This window comes from Balaenoptera ricei, chromosome 11, assembly GCF_028023285.1.
Source record: "Balaenoptera ricei isolate mBalRic1 chromosome 11, mBalRic1.hap2, whole genome shotgun sequence".
Classification (NCBI taxonomy): Eukaryota; Metazoa; Chordata; class Mammalia; order Artiodactyla; family Balaenopteridae; genus Balaenoptera; species Balaenoptera ricei.
In genome coordinates, this window is record NC_082649.1 from 21,950,216 (window position 1) to 21,966,932 (window position 16,717).

The 16,717-nt window shown below is 47.6% G+C and overlaps 9 non-coding genes across 9 annotated transcripts; 3 read left to right on the forward strand and 6 right to left on the reverse strand.

Moving 5' to 3' along the window:
* The first annotated feature begins 398 nt into the window (after positions 1-398).
* TRNAI-AAU (transfer RNA isoleucine (anticodon AAU)) lies at positions 399-475 on the forward strand. The gene has a single exon. It is a non-coding gene; the product is annotated as a tRNA-Ile (tRNA).
* Positions 476-2,986: 2,511 nt separating this feature from the next.
* TRNAM-CAU (transfer RNA methionine (anticodon CAU)) lies at positions 2,987-3,058 on the forward strand. Its single transcript has one exon. It is a non-coding gene; the product is annotated as a tRNA-Met (tRNA).
* Positions 3,059-4,471: 1,413 nt separating this feature from the next.
* Positions 4,472-4,553, reverse strand: TRNAS-GCU (transfer RNA serine (anticodon GCU)). The gene has a single exon. It is a non-coding gene; the product is annotated as a tRNA-Ser (tRNA).
* Positions 4,554-7,840: 3,287 nt separating this feature from the next.
* On the reverse strand, positions 7,841-7,912 carry TRNAM-CAU (transfer RNA methionine (anticodon CAU)). The gene has a single exon. It is a non-coding gene; the product is annotated as a tRNA-Met (tRNA).
* A 2,512-nt stretch (positions 7,913-10,424) lies between these two features.
* Positions 10,425-10,498, reverse strand: TRNAI-AAU (transfer RNA isoleucine (anticodon AAU)). Its single transcript has one exon. It is a non-coding gene; the product is annotated as a tRNA-Ile (tRNA).
* Positions 10,499-11,051: 553 nt separating this feature from the next.
* TRNAV-CAC (transfer RNA valine (anticodon CAC)) lies at positions 11,052-11,124 on the reverse strand. The gene has a single exon. It is a non-coding gene; the product is annotated as a tRNA-Val (tRNA).
* Positions 11,125-12,199: 1,075 nt separating this feature from the next.
* Positions 12,200-12,273, forward strand: TRNAI-AAU (transfer RNA isoleucine (anticodon AAU)). Its single transcript has one exon. It is a non-coding gene; the product is annotated as a tRNA-Ile (tRNA).
* Positions 12,274-12,973: 700 nt separating this feature from the next.
* TRNAR-ACG (transfer RNA arginine (anticodon ACG)) lies at positions 12,974-13,046 on the reverse strand. Its single transcript has one exon. It is a non-coding gene; the product is annotated as a tRNA-Arg (tRNA).
* Positions 13,047-16,234: 3,188 nt separating this feature from the next.
* TRNAV-UAC (transfer RNA valine (anticodon UAC)) lies at positions 16,235-16,307 on the reverse strand. The gene has a single exon. It is a non-coding gene; the product is annotated as a tRNA-Val (tRNA).
* Between the last annotated feature and the right edge of the window lie 410 nt (positions 16,308-16,717).

Here is a 16,717-nt window from a genome sequence, read left to right on the forward strand (position 1 = left end):
TACCCGTCGGAATATCCTTCAGGCACCATATTCCGTCTTGTATGACAGAGCCTGCACTCACTCCTAGTTCAGGGGCTGACTGCCAGCCATTTACACAACAGCACATACTTCCATGGATTCCCCCGGCCGTTGGCCGCAGCTTCCTCCAAAAACGTCGGCTTCCTCTTTCACGTCCAGGAATACGACTGAAAACCAGTGTGCCTTCTTTCCCTTTGGCTTTCTATCAAGAGAAAGCGTCTCATTCTGTTTATTAAGGGTGGAAAGCAACAACAATAACCAAATTCTCCTGAGAGAAGCTACACTTGGAACTTAACCTTTTAAAGGGGTTGGGGGTTGGGGGCGGGGAGGGAGAGAGGGCCCAAGAGGAACGAAAGAAGAGAAGAACGCCCCGATCCTCGGTGGCCGTTAGCTCAGTTGGTTAGAGCGTGGTGCTAATAACGCCAAGGTCGCGGGTTCGATCCCCGTACTGGCCACTTCTTTCGGTCCCCGCTGCAGGGACTCTCACCTGCTAACTCTTCTCAGAGGAAACTTCTTGCTTCTTAACCTACACACGACTGCGAGGAGTGCAGAGTCCTCTCTATTAATAACACGTTCCAAATCCACCTCCCTCGCATACCTTTTATCCACTCCTTAGCCAACTCGGCTCTCGTCCTACCACAACGTGAACATTCTTCCCGGCAGGCAGTGTTCTCTTTCCTCCGGGACCAGTGGCTGAGGACAGAGAGACGTGCAGGGCCAGAGGGCACAAGAGTGGCAGCTCGACCTAACACGAAAACTGGGCGGGAAAAGGTGGAAAAGATTACTCGCAACCTTTTGTTACAAGCTTATTCGCTTTTAAATTCTCTTTCCAAAGTAGTTGCGCAATCAACGTCCTGTCTCAAATCCTCAAGAGATACAAAGTAAAGAGGCGTTCTTCAAAGGTCGTTCTTTCCACGTCTCTGACGACTCTTTCAGAGGAACTGACAGCCGAGATTGCCCTGTGAGGAAGGACCACACCAGGTGGACTGGTTCAGGATACTTCCTGTTCCCTCCATGTCGGCAGCACTTTGAACACTTTGAGCAAGAAACACAAAACACAGACTTCTCTTTTCTTTTCTTTTCTTTTTTTCTTTTCTTTTCTTTTCTTTTTTTTTTTCTTTTAAGGACAGGAATCGAATCTGGATTCCTTAGACAGACGTGCATCTCATATCGTTGCTTCTGACTTGAAAGGACAGTTCAGTATCATGGTAACTTCTCTGATCTTTGTGGGAAGTCCTTCCCCAGACTTGTACAGTTTCCCTACCTGCGTGCGCTGACCAGTGCTAAGCTCCACGTGGAGTGCTTTCTGGAGGTTTCCCTTCTCACGGCTCTCTCCTTTCCGGTACTCTGTCCTGCCAGCTCTAGCTGCCTTGGTCTCCTGGACTATCCGCCCCGTCACTTCAACTCAGGGAGTTCACCAGCCTCCGCCTGGGTTCCTGTTGCATGCACTGGGGCCTGGAAACTCTCTCAGGGCAGTAAGGACTAGGGTGCCGTCCTAGATCTCACCTCATTCCCAGCAAAATCGCTCATTCCTTTTTTTCTGTCAGGGAGTACCATCCTTCTTTGCCTGATGTTTGGTGTCTTGAAAACTGTTTCGTCTATTTTGTCAGGTTTTGCTTCTTTCAAGCAGGAGGGTGTATCTGATCCTTGAGATTTCGTCTTAGCTGGAAACAGGACTTTCTGCCCTTTGGAGGACGAAGGGGGAAAGCTGAGTCCTCTTCGGTGTGTGCTGCGGGTTGCAGGCTCCGGGGGAGCAGAGAGGGGCGGGCTGGTTAGTGCAGCGGCCTGTCTCAGGGCAGTTGGCATTGCCTTTCTGGGAAACGTGGGGCCTCATGTTGCGTGTGGCAAGCAGTGTGCACAGGTATTGCACTGGGCCTCCAGGCTCCAACTGGGCCAACCTGTCTGGAGGGCTCAGGCTACAAGGCCTCAGCGCCGGTCAGATGGTCTCCTCTGGTGTGTGAGTGTGATGTGTGTGTGTGTTGGGGGGCGGTGGGGGGGGGGGGGTGGGCCAGGGCTGTTTGCGGGAGAGGAGGGCTCTTGTGTGAGAGCAGGACTGAGTCCAGGAGTGCTGAGGGGCCGAGGCCGCCAAAACGGGCATTCGGATCTCTGTCCGGCTGGCGGGCTGAAGGTGGGAGTTTTCTGATGAGGGGGTGGGAGCCTTGGAGGGCGTGGGATCCGGGCGCTCTTTCCTTACCGCCGCCCCGCTGTCGCCCGCGGGGCATCGGAACACCTACGTGCTCCGTCAGTGCCTCCCCGTGGGTGAATTCCGGTCGTCCTCTCGGTGGCCTGGTGATGACTGCCACTTAGCACAGCCTCAGAGGCTGAGACTGGATGAATCAGTGGGACCCGCCCAGCACCTGAGTCCACCGGGATGACCCCGCTCCGTCCTTCCTTCCCTTGCTGCCTCTAGTCCCCTTTCTTTCTCTCTCTCTCCCCACACACACGCCCGTCTCTCCTTTCCATTAGGTTACTACTTCTCTGTGGTACCCTTTTCCCAATACTTTATTGAAGTATATTTTTAAATGAAAAGAGTTTATGTGTAGTTTGAGCTGATAAACTTTACCGATGTATCCTACTCCCATGTGACCACCACCCAGCTGGAGACTGAGAACATTCCCATTAGTCCAGAAAATCGCCTTATGCCCCCTTACCAGTCAATATTGCATCCTGCAAGCTAATCGCTGTCTGATGTCTAGCACCAGACAGTTTGCCTGCTCTTGAACTTCATAGAAGTGGAATCATACAGCATATCCTATTGTGAGGCATTTTGGGGGTCCAGCATGATATTTTTGAGAGTGATCTGAGTCCTTACACGTGCAATGTCACCGAACTTTGTTCCTCTTATTGCTGGGAAGTTTATTCTTTCGATTCTATAGACAAACCAAAATGTATCTGCATATACGCGGACACATGACATAGCTCATGATGTTCATAGTGGGAAAAAAGGAGCTCAGCGTGACGGCCTGTCAGCAGAGTGGCGCAGCGGGAGCGTGCTGGGCCCATAACCCAGAGGTCGATGGATCGAAACCATCCTCTGCTAAGCTTCCTTCTTCTAACGCCCAGTTCTTTTCTCCTGGATCGCAGGCACAACATAGCATGAAGAAATCTCGTCAACTTACAGATGCACCTTCTTCTTCGACCACCTCTAGAATCCATTGCCAGCCCCTACCTAATCGTTGTAAACCAGTTAGCGTTTTCCTTTCCCCTCCTTTTCCTTTTCTTTTCTTTTCTTTTCTTTTTTTCTTTTTTCTTTTGCCAGTTGGGAGGGGGGGACGGAGGTGGGGAACAATCCATCCTCCTCACTCATTTCAAAAGAGAGGCGAATCTCTAGCCCTTCTCACTCGAGAATAGTTAAAAAATTTACCGTTCGTTTCCAATGGATCAGTATTATTTCTTCCAGGAAATAAAATACACACTTCACTCCAGTTAGGGTTTTATATTTTCTTTACACTCGAAAGAAAAACATTTTTTCCTGATTTCTGCCCGATGACTATGTCACATTTTTACTTGGGCGCGAGTCTCCTACCCTTTGTCGCCTCTTTTTTCGCTCCTATGCATGATTTATCAAATTTAGATCAAGTTAATGCGAATGTTTTGTGAATTCTTTTTGAAAGCAATACATGTTGCAATTACCATGAAGACACCATTCGCGTGCACTCTACGGGGAAAACAGAAGCAAAGGAGTTAAATGTGAAATGGCAGGAGAAAATGAAATGAATGTGTTAAAATAAAAAGATCTGTGCATCACTATCTAACTGTCAAGCTCAGGGGGGAAAACACACACACACATGGACGTCTTAGGGAAAAAAAATTTTTTCCGTTTTTTGAGGAAAACTTTTTAGTGAAAGTGCTCTTTAATGGGTCCTTACATTATGACAAGGAAGTATAAATTCCTTCAAACAGGAAGCACCCTAAGTAATGAGAATTTTAAAAAATCAAATGGAAAAATAGAAATAAGGTGAAGATGGGGGTAGAGGGACCTGTTCTCTTCCTTTACCTGTTGCTTTGAAGGTGTTCTTATTTGGGCGTCCACTAAACCAACACTCTTCAACTTATTTTGCCTGCTTACCCTCTAAATTGTTCAGAGGAGGGAATAGCCAGGTTCTGACCAAAACTCTGGGTCCTTTGGCTCTGCAACTTGTGCCACCATGTGATGGAAGGGAGGGTTTACGCCTTCAAGACACCTTTCCTATGGGTCCCCAAGAGGTCGAGGCCACATCACTTCCATGTGTGAGATGTGATGAGATAAGCAGTAAATCACGCTCTAAGAGTAGAGAGCAATTGCTCTCAGCCAGCCAAGCAAGAACACTCGAGTATCTGGGAAGGACATGAAATACCTGACCAAAGCGAGCGGGAGGTGGGAGGAACTGAAGCAGGAAACTTGTGCAATGCACAATTGTTTTGTCAAGATACATAAAAGAGCAAATGTCACAGCCCCCACCCCTAGAAAGATCGACGAGAGTGGGACTCGAACCCACGCGTGCAGAGCACAATGGATTAGCAGTCCATCGCCTTAACCACTCGGCCATCTCGTCCCACAGTGGAAAAGCGCTTTCGAATACTTTTTAAAAGTCTTGCTTTGGGAAAACCTTACATTTTCATCTTTCTGTACAGTACCATTCTTCAAAGTGCAGTCATTTTAAGAGAATTTTCACACAGAACCAGTTCTTTCCCCCTTCCTCCTGGGAGCCTTTCACACTTTGATAATCTTTTAACCTGCTCGTGTCTCCAGTCTTAATTGTCATCCTTCCTCAGTACTCGCATTGCCTTCCAGTCAAGGTAAACTTTTTTCTATTCTCCCCAAGCTCCATAATCTTCTCATTCTTCACCGGCGACACTCTAGTCCCCACCTGTGCCCTCACTTCACCTGTCTTCATTCTCTACACGTTCCTCAGATCTCAGTTTGGGCCTTACAGCTCTCCTCCCCGTCTCCCTCCTCTCCCCCTTCCCTTCCGCTTCCCCCCCCTCCCCTCATCCTCCGTCGAAAAGCCCTTCTTACTGAGGTTTTACAGTTTAAAAAATTTCGAGAATGTTTTCTCTCACAAACATATTCTCATTCTATTTCTGCCACAGAATTTTATCCTAATACTATGTATTTTTATGCTCAATTACCCAATCATGTCACTATGCAATAGAAAGTATTTATTTACATTAACTGAAATCTAAATTTCAGTTATTTCCAGTGACTATAAATCTGTGTTTAAGTGTTTTTTTTTTTCTGACTTGAATTACCTTCACATTTAGTAAGAGCATTCAGTAAAAGATACTAATAGCTAATTTTGATAAGGAAGTTGTTATATATGTAAAGTAGAACTGCATTGGTAAGACATCTTCTGGTGAAAAGGCAGGGAATATTTCCTCCCATCAATTCATGCATTTGTGGATGAAAACTTCTTATGGCTGGAATAAGAAGAATTCGTTGAAAATTAGCCAAAAGACGATTACTTTTGAATAAGTGTGTGGCTTACAAAAGGTGCTTTTATGATTATTTAAGGTGCATTATTCAAAGTAGAATCTTCAATACATTTCCACTGTTAATCTAAATTTAACAAACGGTGGCAATAAGTAGGAGTGATAGTGAGCAGGGTTCTAGTAACTACATAAAAATTATTTTTCCAAAATATGGATTTCTATTTGAGAGAGTCAAGGAGAATAATTTTTTTACGAGTCTGAATAAGTGTAAAAATATTAAAGCACTAACTTTCTGTGATATATATGTATGTTCCCTTTCGTTAAAACTGTAGTGTTCGTAGTTGGAAGTAGATGAAGAATTTGTCACTTTCTCCTCTGTGAAATTGTATAAAATACACAAAGGAGACGCAGCCCTGTGTCTTGTTTACAGGTGAGACTTTGGAGACACCTATATTCCCATTTGTTTTTTCTTGTCAACAGGGAATATTTTTACCCCTGAAGTAACGTGCCACAGTAAAATGTTGTATAAAAAGTAATAAAAAGGCATGATTTGCAAGGGAATGTGAAAGTAGAATCCGTTCACATCCATCGAGAGCCAGTGCGCGATCAGGAAGATACATTTTAGGAAAATGTTTCACTGTCTCCTACTGGATCTGGCTATCTCCAGAGTAGCAACGCTGTAGCTGAGCTGCTCTGGGGCACAGTGCTCTCGCTTTTTCCAACTTCCTTAAACACTAGAGCTGAGTTTTCCTGTTCACATTTCTTTTCTCCTCGCCTCTTCCATCCCGGGCTCTCTCCAAAACTAAACGACCCCAGCAATTCCTAGGACGACCGCTATTTCCGAATAGGCAGAAGAGGATCCGAGCTCTCGGCCAGACCAGGAACCGCAAAGAAAGCCGAGGAGCAGCGCGCCCAGCAAAGTCCTCAGGGAACCCTCGCTAGGAAATGTCGGGGTCCCGTGGAGTAAACTCCGCCGTCACCAGGGACGAAGTCTATAATTCAGTTCATTTGCCCTCTTTTCCAGAACAAGAAAAGTGCCTGGTGCAAACGCCAAAAGCAGCGCGTGCAGCATTCCTGCTTCAGTTCCTCCCACCTCCCGCTCGCTTTGGTCAGGTATTTCATGTCCTTCCCAGATACTCGAGTGTTCTTGCTTGGCTGGCTGAGAGCAATTGCTCTCTACTCTTAGAGCGTGATTTACTGCTTATCTCATCACATCTCACACATGGAAGTGATGTGGCCTCGACCTCTTGGGGACCCATAGGAAAGGTGTCTTGAAGGCGTAAACCCTCCCTTCCATCACATGGTGGCACAAGTTGCAGAGCCAAAGGACCCAGAGTTTTGGTCAGAACCTGGCTATTCCCTCCTCTGAACAATTTAGAGGGTAAGCAGGCAAAATAAGTTGAAGAGTGTTGGTTTAGTGGACGCCCAAATAAGAACACCTTCAAAGCAACAGGTAAAGGAAGAGAACAGGTCCCTCTACCCCCATCTTCACCTTATTTCTATTTTTCCATTTGATTTTTTAAAATTCTCATTACTTAGGGTGCTTCCTGTTTGAAGGAATTTATACTTCCTTGTCATAATGTAAGGACCCATTAAAGAGCACTTTCACTAAAAAGTTTTCCTCAAAAAACGGAAAAAATTTTTTTTCCCTAAGACGTCCATGTGTGTGTGTGTTTTCCCCCCTGAGCTTGACAGTTAGATAGTGATGCACAGATCTTTTTATTTTAACACATTCATTTCATTTTCTCCTGCCATTTCACATTTAACTCCTTTGCTTCTGTTTTCCCCGTAGAGTGCACGCGAATGGTGTCTTCATGGTAATTGCAACATGTATTGCTTTCAAAAAGAATTCACAAAACATTCGCATTAACTTGATCTAAATTTGATAAATCATGCATAGGAGCGAAAAAAGAGGCGACAAAGGGTAGGAGACTCGCGCCCAAGTAAAAATGTGACATAGTCATCGGGCAGAAATCAGGAAAAAATGTTTTTCTTTCGAGTGTAAAGAAAATATAAAACCCTAACTGGAGTGAAGTGTGTATTTTATTTCCTGGAAGAAATAATACTGATCCATTGGAAACGAACGGTAAATTTTTTAACTATTCTCGAGTGAGAAGGGCTAGAGATTCGCCTCTCTTTTGAAATGAGTGAGGAGGATGGATTGTTCCCCACCTCCGTCCCCCCCTCCCAACTGGCAAAAGAAAAAAGAAAAAAAGAAAAGAAAAGAAAAGAAAAGGAAAAGGAGGGGAAAGGAAAACGCTAACTGGTTTACAACGATTAGGTAGGGGCTGGCAATGGATTCTAGAGGTGGTCGAAGAAGAAGGTGCATCTGTAAGTTGACGAGATTTCTTCATGCTATGTTGTGCCTGCGATCCAGGAGAAAAGAACTGGGCGTTAGAAGAAGGAAGCTTAGCAGAGGATGGTTTCGATCCATCGACCTCTGGGTTATGGGCCCAGCACGCTCCCGCTGCGCCACTCTGCTGACAGGCCGTCACGCTGAGCTCCTTTTTTCCCACTATGAACATCATGAGCTATGTCATGTGTCCGCGTATATGCAGATACATTTTGGTTTGTCTATAGAATCGAAAGAATAAACTTCCCAGCAATAAGAGGAACAAAGTTCGGTGACATTGCACGTGTAAGGACTCAGATCACTCTCAAAAATATCATGCTGGACCCCCAAAATGCCTCACAATAGGATATGCTGTATGATTCCACTTCTATGAAGTTCAAGAGCAGGCAAACTGTCTGGTGCTAGACATCAGACAGCGATTAGCTTGCAGGATGCAATATTGACTGGTAAGGGGGCATAAGGCGATTTTCTGGACTAATGGGAATGTTCTCAGTCTCCAGCTGGGTGGTGGTCACATGGGAGTAGGATACATCGGTAAAGTTTATCAGCTCAAACTACACATAAACTCTTTTCATTTAAAAATATACTTCAATAAAGTATTGGGAAAAGGGTACCACAGAGAAGTAGTAACCTAATGGAAAGGAGAGACGGGCGTGTGTGTGGGGAGAGAGAGAGAAAGAAAGGGGACTAGAGGCAGCAAGGGAAGGAAGGACGGAGCGGGGTCATCCCGGTGGACTCAGGTGCTGGGCGGGTCCCACTGATTCATCCAGTCTCAGCCTCTGAGGCTGTGCTAAGTGGCAGTCATCACCAGGCCACCGAGAGGACGACCGGAATTCACCCACGGGGAGGCACTGACGGAGCACGTAGGTGTTCCGATGCCCCGCGGGCGACAGCGGGGCGGCGGTAAGGAAAGAGCGCCCGGATCCCACGCCCTCCAAGGCTCCCACCCCCTCATCAGAAAACTCCCACCTTCAGCCCGCCAGCCGGACAGAGATCCGAATGCCCGTTTTGGCGGCCTCGGCCCCTCAGCACTCCTGGACTCAGTCCTGCTCTCACACAAGAGCCCTCCTCTCCCGCAAACAGCCCTGGCCCACCCCCCCCCCCCACCGCCCCCCAACACACACACACATCACACTCACACACCAGAGGAGACCATCTGACCGGCGCTGAGGCCTTGTAGCCTGAGCCCTCCAGACAGGTTGGCCCAGTTGGAGCCTGGAGGCCCAGTGCAATACCTGTGCACACTGCTTGCCACACGCAACATGAGGCCCCACGTTTCCCAGAAAGGCAATGCCAACTGCCCTGAGACAGGCCGCTGCACTAACCAGCCCGCCCCTCTCTGCTCCCCCGGAGCCTGCAACCCGCAGCACACACCGAAGAGGACTCAGCTTTCCCCCTTCGTCCTCCAAAGGGCAGAAAGTCCTGTTTCCAGCTAAGACGAAATCTCAAGGATCAGATACACCCTCCTGCTTGAAAGAAGCAAAACCTGACAAAATAGACGAAACAGTTTTCAAGACACCAAACATCAGGCAAAGAAGGATGGTACTCCCTGACAGAAAAAAAGGAATGAGCGATTTTGCTGGGAATGAGGTGAGATCTAGGACGGCACCCTAGTCCTTACTGCCCTGAGAGAGTTTCCAGGCCCCAGTGCATGCAACAGGAACCCAGGCGGAGGCTGGTGAACTCCCTGAGTTGAAGTGACGGGGCGGATAGTCCAGGAGACCAAGGCAGCTAGAGCTGGCAGGACAGAGTACCGGAAAGGAGAGAGCCGTGAGAAGGGAAACCTCCAGAAAGCACTCCACGTGGAGCTTAGCACTGGTCAGCGCACGCAGGTAGGGAAACTGTACAAGTCTGGGGAAGGACTTCCCACAAAGATCAGAGAAGTTACCATGATACTGAACTGTCCTTTCAAGTCAGAAGCAACGATATGAGATGCACGTCTGTCTAAGGAATCCAGATTCGATTCCTGTCCTTAAAAGAAAAAAAAAAAGAAAAGAAAAGAAAAGAAAAAAAGAAAAGAAAAGAAAAGAGAAGTCTGTGTTTTGTGTTTCTTGCTCAAAGTGTTCAAAGTGCTGCCGACATGGAGGGAACAGGAAGTATCCTGAACCAGTCCACCTGGTGTGGTCCTTCCTCACAGGGCAATCTCGGCTGTCAGTTCCTCTGAAAGAGTCGTCAGAGACGTGGAAAGAACGACCTTTGAAGAACGCCTCTTTACTTTGTATCTCTTGAGGATTTGAGACAGGACGTTGATTGCGCAACTACTTTGGAAAGAGAATTTAAAAGCGAATAAGCTTGTAACAAAAGGTTGCGAGTAATCTTTTCCACCTTTTCCCGCCCAGTTTTCGTGTTAGGTCGAGCTGCCACTCTTGTGCCCTCTGGCCCTGCACGTCTCTCTGTCCTCAGCCACTGGTCCCGGAGGAAAGAGAACACTGCCTGCCGGGAAGAATGTTCACGTTGTGGTAGGACGAGAGCCGAGTTGGCTAAGGAGTGGATAAAAGGTATGCGAGGGAGGTGGATTTGGAACGTGTTATTAATAGAGAGGACTCTGCACTCCTCGCAGTCGTGTGTAGGTTAAGAAGCAAGAAGTTTCCTCTGAGAAGAGTTAGCAGGTGAGAGTCCCTGCAGCGGGGACCGAAAGAAGTGGCCAGTACGGGGATCGAACCCGCGACCTTGGCGTTATTAGCACCACGCTCTAACCAACTGAGCTAACCGGCCACCGAGGATCGGGGCGTTCTTCTCTTCTTTCGTTCCTCTTGGGCCCTCTCTCCCTCCCCGCCCCCAACCCCCAACCCCTTTAAAAGGTTAAGTTCCAAGTGTAGCTTCTCTCAGGAGAATTTGGTTATTGTTGTTGCTTTCCACCCTTAATAAACAGAATGAGACGCTTTCTCTTGATAGAAAGCCAAAGGGAAAGAAGGCACACTGGTTTTCAGTCGTATTCCTGGACGTGAAAGAGGAAGCCGACGTTTTTGGAGGAAGCTGCGGCCAACGGCCGGGGGAATCCATGGAAGTATGTGCTGTTGTGTAAATGGCTGGCAGTCAGCCCCTGAACTAGGAGTGAGTGCAGGCTCTGTCATACAAGACGGAATATGGTGCCTGAAGGATATTCCGACGGGTCCGATTGTCGATGCTCGCGGAGTCCCCCAGGTTTCCGGGTGAGACTTGGTTGGCGTTCGGGAGCCGTTCGTAACCAGCCGCCTACCTGGTTTCTCGGAAGGTTCCTGAGAGGTTCAGGAGGATGCTTCAAAAAGCAAACTCCGGAGAGGTGAGATGTTTCCGCCCGGTTTCGAACCGGGCACCTTTCGCGTGTGAGGCGAACGTGATAACCACTACACTACGGAAACTGCGCTTCCCTTGCTTGTGCTTATTCTCCCCCACCCCCCCCCCCCCCACCCCCCGCTGGTGTGTCTAAGAGAGAAGAGACTTTCTGGCTAGCCCAGGTTCGGCCACGTTGAATTGCTTCTCTCTTCCAGGAAATGATCGGGGTTACTGCGCTTTTGTATTAAAACCAATAATACTAAAGTCAATGAGTCACACCAGGCAAATACTACCTTTAAGCGAAGAATTCCTTTCCAAAGGCAGGACAGACATTTTAGGCAGCGTCCGGGTACAGTAGATTTCTGAAAATTGCTCGATTTTGTCCTATGTGGGTTATGTGACCTTAGGAAGTTCTGTGATCACCATCTCTTAGGTGCCAGAACATGATCGCAGAAAAGTAACCGGGATTCGGTGCCCTTGAGCTCTGGCAGCTGCCCATTCTGTGCCGGGGCAGTGTTTGACCGACAGAAACCGAGGGACGACGGAGAGGGGGAAATGCCCACTGGTCTGCCAGGCCGTCCTTTCTTGACCCCTCTGACCTCAATTCTGTGCCAATTGAGCACTAATCAACCAGAGTCAGACTAAAATTGCTGTTGTTGATAACATCGTTAATGTAGTAAAATTGCTGTTATAGATATCATCACTAACGTCCAACGTCAGTTTGTTTCTGCAGGGCAAGTTGAGCTAAGAGATCCCCGAGCCGTGGACCACCTGGCCAGAGAATGGTAAACCGGAAACATCCTGACTCCTGAAGCAATGATTCCGAAATGTCAGAAGTCGGTGGTCAATGCCAGCTTCTTTGTTCCCCACCCCCCACCCCCCTTTAAAAACACCCGTATCTCAAAGACGAAGGCGGAGTGGACGTGAGACTTGTCTCGCAGTCCCTTGCTTGGCGCCGTGCAACCCAAGGCTTCCTTTTGGACAAAGGGCTGCTGTCCGAGTTTGGCTTTCTGTGTAGAGGGCACAGCAGATCTTTGGTGGGTTACACATGGAGCAGCTAGGTATCCGAGGACCGTGAAAAGTAAACGTTTGTCTTTGCCCGAAGAGGTACTGCGGGAAATGGTGGTTAAAAGTTTTAAGCGAAAGGGCCTGTTGTGTCGCGGCCGGTTAGCTCAGTTGGTTAGAGCGTGGTGCTAATAACGCCAAGGTCGCGGGTTCGATCCCCGTACTGGCCACGGTCGCTTTTACTCCTTACCACCCAAGGTGGTTACACGTCTCTAGCCGAGACTTAGAAAGCTCAGGTTACTTAAAGAAAAGAAAAAACAATAAATAAATAAATAAATAAAATCAACACGTCACTCACGTTAACCCTTCGTTTTGGAACTGTCGAACCAGCGCTCTTCTGGAAGCCGCGGTGCTGGGAAGCAAGCTGCGGCCTGGAATCTTGAGTGCGTGGTGGTCAGGACCAGCTCCGATATCCGGTCCGCACAAGCCCGGCCTTTCTGGATTTACCATTGCCTCAGTCAAAGCCTCTTGTCTTTCTATTCGGAAGGGGTTGAGGGGTAAACCAGTGAGGCTAATACTGGTGAAGACACTCGTAGATCCACATTGTTTCTTTCTTTCTTCTTGTTCTTCCTCCTCCTCTTCTGTTTTCTTAACGCCTCTTTGATTTGAATCTGTGTATAGGTGTCTCTGTGTGATCCTTTCTCCATATTTGCGGTATGAGATTGAAACCAGAAAACGTTAGACTGTGAGCGTTCCTGTGATCGCCTTTGAAGGGTCCTTCCGCGTTGCGCAAGAGGCGGGATTGATTGCCCTGCGGGGCAACAAGAAGCAAGGTGAGGGAGCTTTTCCCAGCACGTCATTGTGATCCGAGAAAGTTTGAAGAACTGGCCGGCGTGTCGATTGCAAGGCGATTGGGTGTCAAAAGGGCTCCGAGCCAGCCAGGAGTCGAACCTAGACTCTTCTGATCCGTAGTCAGACGCGTTATCCATTGCGCCACTGGCCCCCACGCGAAACAAGCGCTTAAGTATGCCTATTTAATTAAATGAGACCTACGAAGTCGCTGGTTCCGGAATGAGGATAGAAATAACCGCAAAACCTTTGACTCCGACAGATTCATGTAATTTGCGGTGAATGTACAGAATACAACGTTGTTTTCAATTTCTATATTTAAAATCATAAGAATTGTAACCCTTAGAACATTCCATACGTGATAGCAAGCATGTCATTCCCTGAAAGCAAGTTTTCGCCTGCGAGTGCTCTTTGCTAATTTTTGCAATCAATCTGTTGATCTGCCATGCTTCCACCCGCGTCATATATTCTTATGTACTGCTATTGGACCCTGAGGATGTGTGCGCGGATGACTAATGACTGCCCTGTATTCTCTTTAATTAAGTGTTATAAAGTAGTGCACATTTATTTGGTTTGGAAATGCATTCGGCTGTAAGAATCACATCTTTTCCTCTTACTGTTAAAAGAGTAAGCCTCACTAAGAGGGAGAATCATGGGCAAATTCTGTGATGAACCATGCATCGGATAAAAGCATGCAAAAGTCAACGGTAAAGGCAAAAAGAGGCAAGAATTCAGTCATTCAGTAAAGGTACACACATTCCAGAAATCAAATTTGACACAGAATGTGGGAAGTTAGGAACTGATTTAATACCACATACATTTCAAACAGACAGACATGCTCTTTTTAGACAATTTGGTTGTATGTTTATTTTAGTTTTCAAATTGGGCAAAAGAGACGCCTCAAAATGTACAACTGCCTCGAGAGAAGGATCTTGGATGTTGAGAGAGAGACACGGTATGGTAATGTTCTTGACGGCACAAACTTGGAATCCAGAATGCAATGCTTTCTCATCCCAGCTTTGCCATCTTTCACCAAACTGGCTTTTGCCGTGAAAGAGAGGTGTACAGTGCTAACAGAAATGTGAAGATTTACTTAGAAAGTTTTATCTGAAGGAGTAATGGTGGAGGTCAAGTTTCAAGGTTGAGGAGATGTTCACTAGGTATAGAGAAGTATTTGAGGTAGAACGAATAATATGTGCACACACCCCTGGGAAATAAGAGGAACTGCTTGCAAGTAGGACAGTGTGGTTGGGAGAGAGGGGGCAGTGAGGTACGAAATGAAGCTGAAGACATAGGAGTGGCCATGGAGAGGATTTCAGGCCAGAATCTTCAGGGCCACATAATAAAATAGCCATCAGATGTTTAGGTCATAGGCAACTCTTTTAGAAACACTGCTTTCTGTCTGTCATACTTTTGTCCTCTCAAAGTTCACAGAATCTGAGATCTAGTCTGACCTAATCTAAGCAAAAGCCAGCTAAAATCCCCCCAAACATTTGAGAAAACTCCCAGGCATTCAGATCATGTGACTCCCCTTAGTCCACGAGGGACAAGAGCCAGGGTCCCTGTAGAGAGGCAGTACTACTGGCACTGGCGTCCCAGGAAGGGAGGCGTTTAATCTCCATCTTTAAAATAGACATTTTTACTTCTGGTAATGGTAAAAGTTAAATGGTTAAAGCAGATGTAATGGTATGGTTTTTGGTTTTTTTTAATGGTTAAAGCAGATGTAAAAGGTATGTTTAATAGGTCGCAAAACAGGCTGTTCTAGTCAGGGTTAAGTTTTAGTTAAATCATATGTAAGCCATAATGACTTCCCCATATCTTAATATGTGAACATTTCTTCCATAACCATCAAGTAGAAATACTGTATGCGGTACTTCATGTGTTTTTGTAAATAAGAAAATCGGTGTCTAAAACACACACACCACCAGCTCAATATACTATCAGGACATTTCCCCCTGTCCTTTCTCTCTTCTGAGAAATCCCTCACACAGCCCGGCAAATCCAGAGTGCGCTGTTCATGGCCCTGACTCCGGGAAGAGGCGGGCTTCCTGGTGGCAACGCGGGCCATCTCCGCCCGCCGGGCACGCACCTTGAGTTGAGCGGGATGCCGAGCCCCTGAAGCGTCCGAGAGGAGCCCCTGCCGGCCTCGGTACCCTGCCTCCGAGGGCCCCCGCGCCCCATTCCGCGTACGTCTGTCCCACAGACTTGTCTCTAAACACACACGCCGGTAAACCCACCGTCACCCCTTTCCGAGCCCGGCCGGGACTGTTCTGTGCCTACAAGGCAACTGCCTTTTGAACCCACGCAAGCGACAGGTCTCTGCGCCCAAAGGACAACTCGTGGCAGCGAGCGGCCACCCCTCGCAGGCAAGCCTGGGTGGCTCAGGCCAGTCGGCCTACGGATCCCGGCGCGCAGCCTGGGCTTCCGGAGAAGGGGCGGCTTGGCCTTGACCGCGTTGTGGAAGCACCTGAGCAGAGAGACCCGGATCAAGGCGGGCTGCAGACCGAGTCCCTGAGGGTACTGACGGGGGTACGAACGCGGACCCCGGGAACTAGGAGAAAAAGGAAAGGACAGTGAGGTTAAGCAACGGCCTCTGCCGGACACGAAATCCCCGTGCAGTTTCTGGGGACGGGAAACGTTTCTGATTCATTTCCTCCGCCCTCTCCTCCATTCCTTTCCACCTTCTCCACACACAAATTTTATACTGAAGGTTTCTGAAAATGTTTCTGGCAAGGAAAAAAGAAAATGCCAGAGATGGAAGACATCTGGAAACATCACCTTTTGTTTTTCGTTTGTTTGTTTTACATCCTTGTTTGTCTGATGGCATTCATTCACTTATTCAATTCTAATTGCGGTAAGCACACCTCAGCTGCTTCCTGGCCATTTGCTTGCATTTCAAATCATTTGCCTATACGGTGAAAGTGAAAACAGTAAGGTCTGTTGAAGAAAATTTAGCAAAATACTCCACGCCTTTGAGATGAGCAACTATATGTTAGACAGGACATAATAAGGACTAAGCATACAAGAAAGATTGCTACACTGTATCCCCCCCAAAACTGAACACGTTTTTCCTCAAAAGTCCATTAGGAGAGAAAAACACTAGGCACAGACTGGAAGGACATACTCATAATTCACACACTGTAAAAGGTGTTGGAGTCTGAGGAACCTACAGATACGTGAAAATACAGTAAGTACTTTAACAAGATGTAGGTCTGAGCACTGCTGCTGTGAGGATAGGTTGGAAGCCCTTTGTTTTGAGGTCGGGCACCTTAGAGAGGGCAGCAAGGTAGTACGGAAGTAGTTGCACTTGTGGGTAAAGTGTCAAAAGCCTAGGCAGAGAGCTGTTTCCGCCCGGTTTCGAACCGGGGACCTTTCGCGTGTAAGGCGAACGTGCTGACCACTACACCACGGAAACGTCGCACGCACATCGCGTTTTACAAGTCCAATAAAACGGCATTTGTTTGGTGCTCCCCAAGTCTAATAATTTTGAGTATTTCTCTTTTAGTATATTTTCACTCACTCACCTTGCTTTCCCTCCTTTTGAAAAACGTGCTAAAACAAGAATATAGGAACTCTACGACTCCTAACCAAACGTAACTCAAAAGCAGAGTCCAAATTCCTTCCCCAACATCAGGCAGGGTAACCTCAGGCTCCTAGGGCATGTGATTACAAGGAACTACCCGATAGTACCCTGTGACTTTCATTTCCATCTCTCTTGCTCATCGTAGGACCCAGGACATAACACACAGAGCCCTGAAGACCCCCAAACTACCGAGAGGGCATGCTTGTCTGGAGGAGACTGCTGAGCGGGGCGGGGTGGGCTGT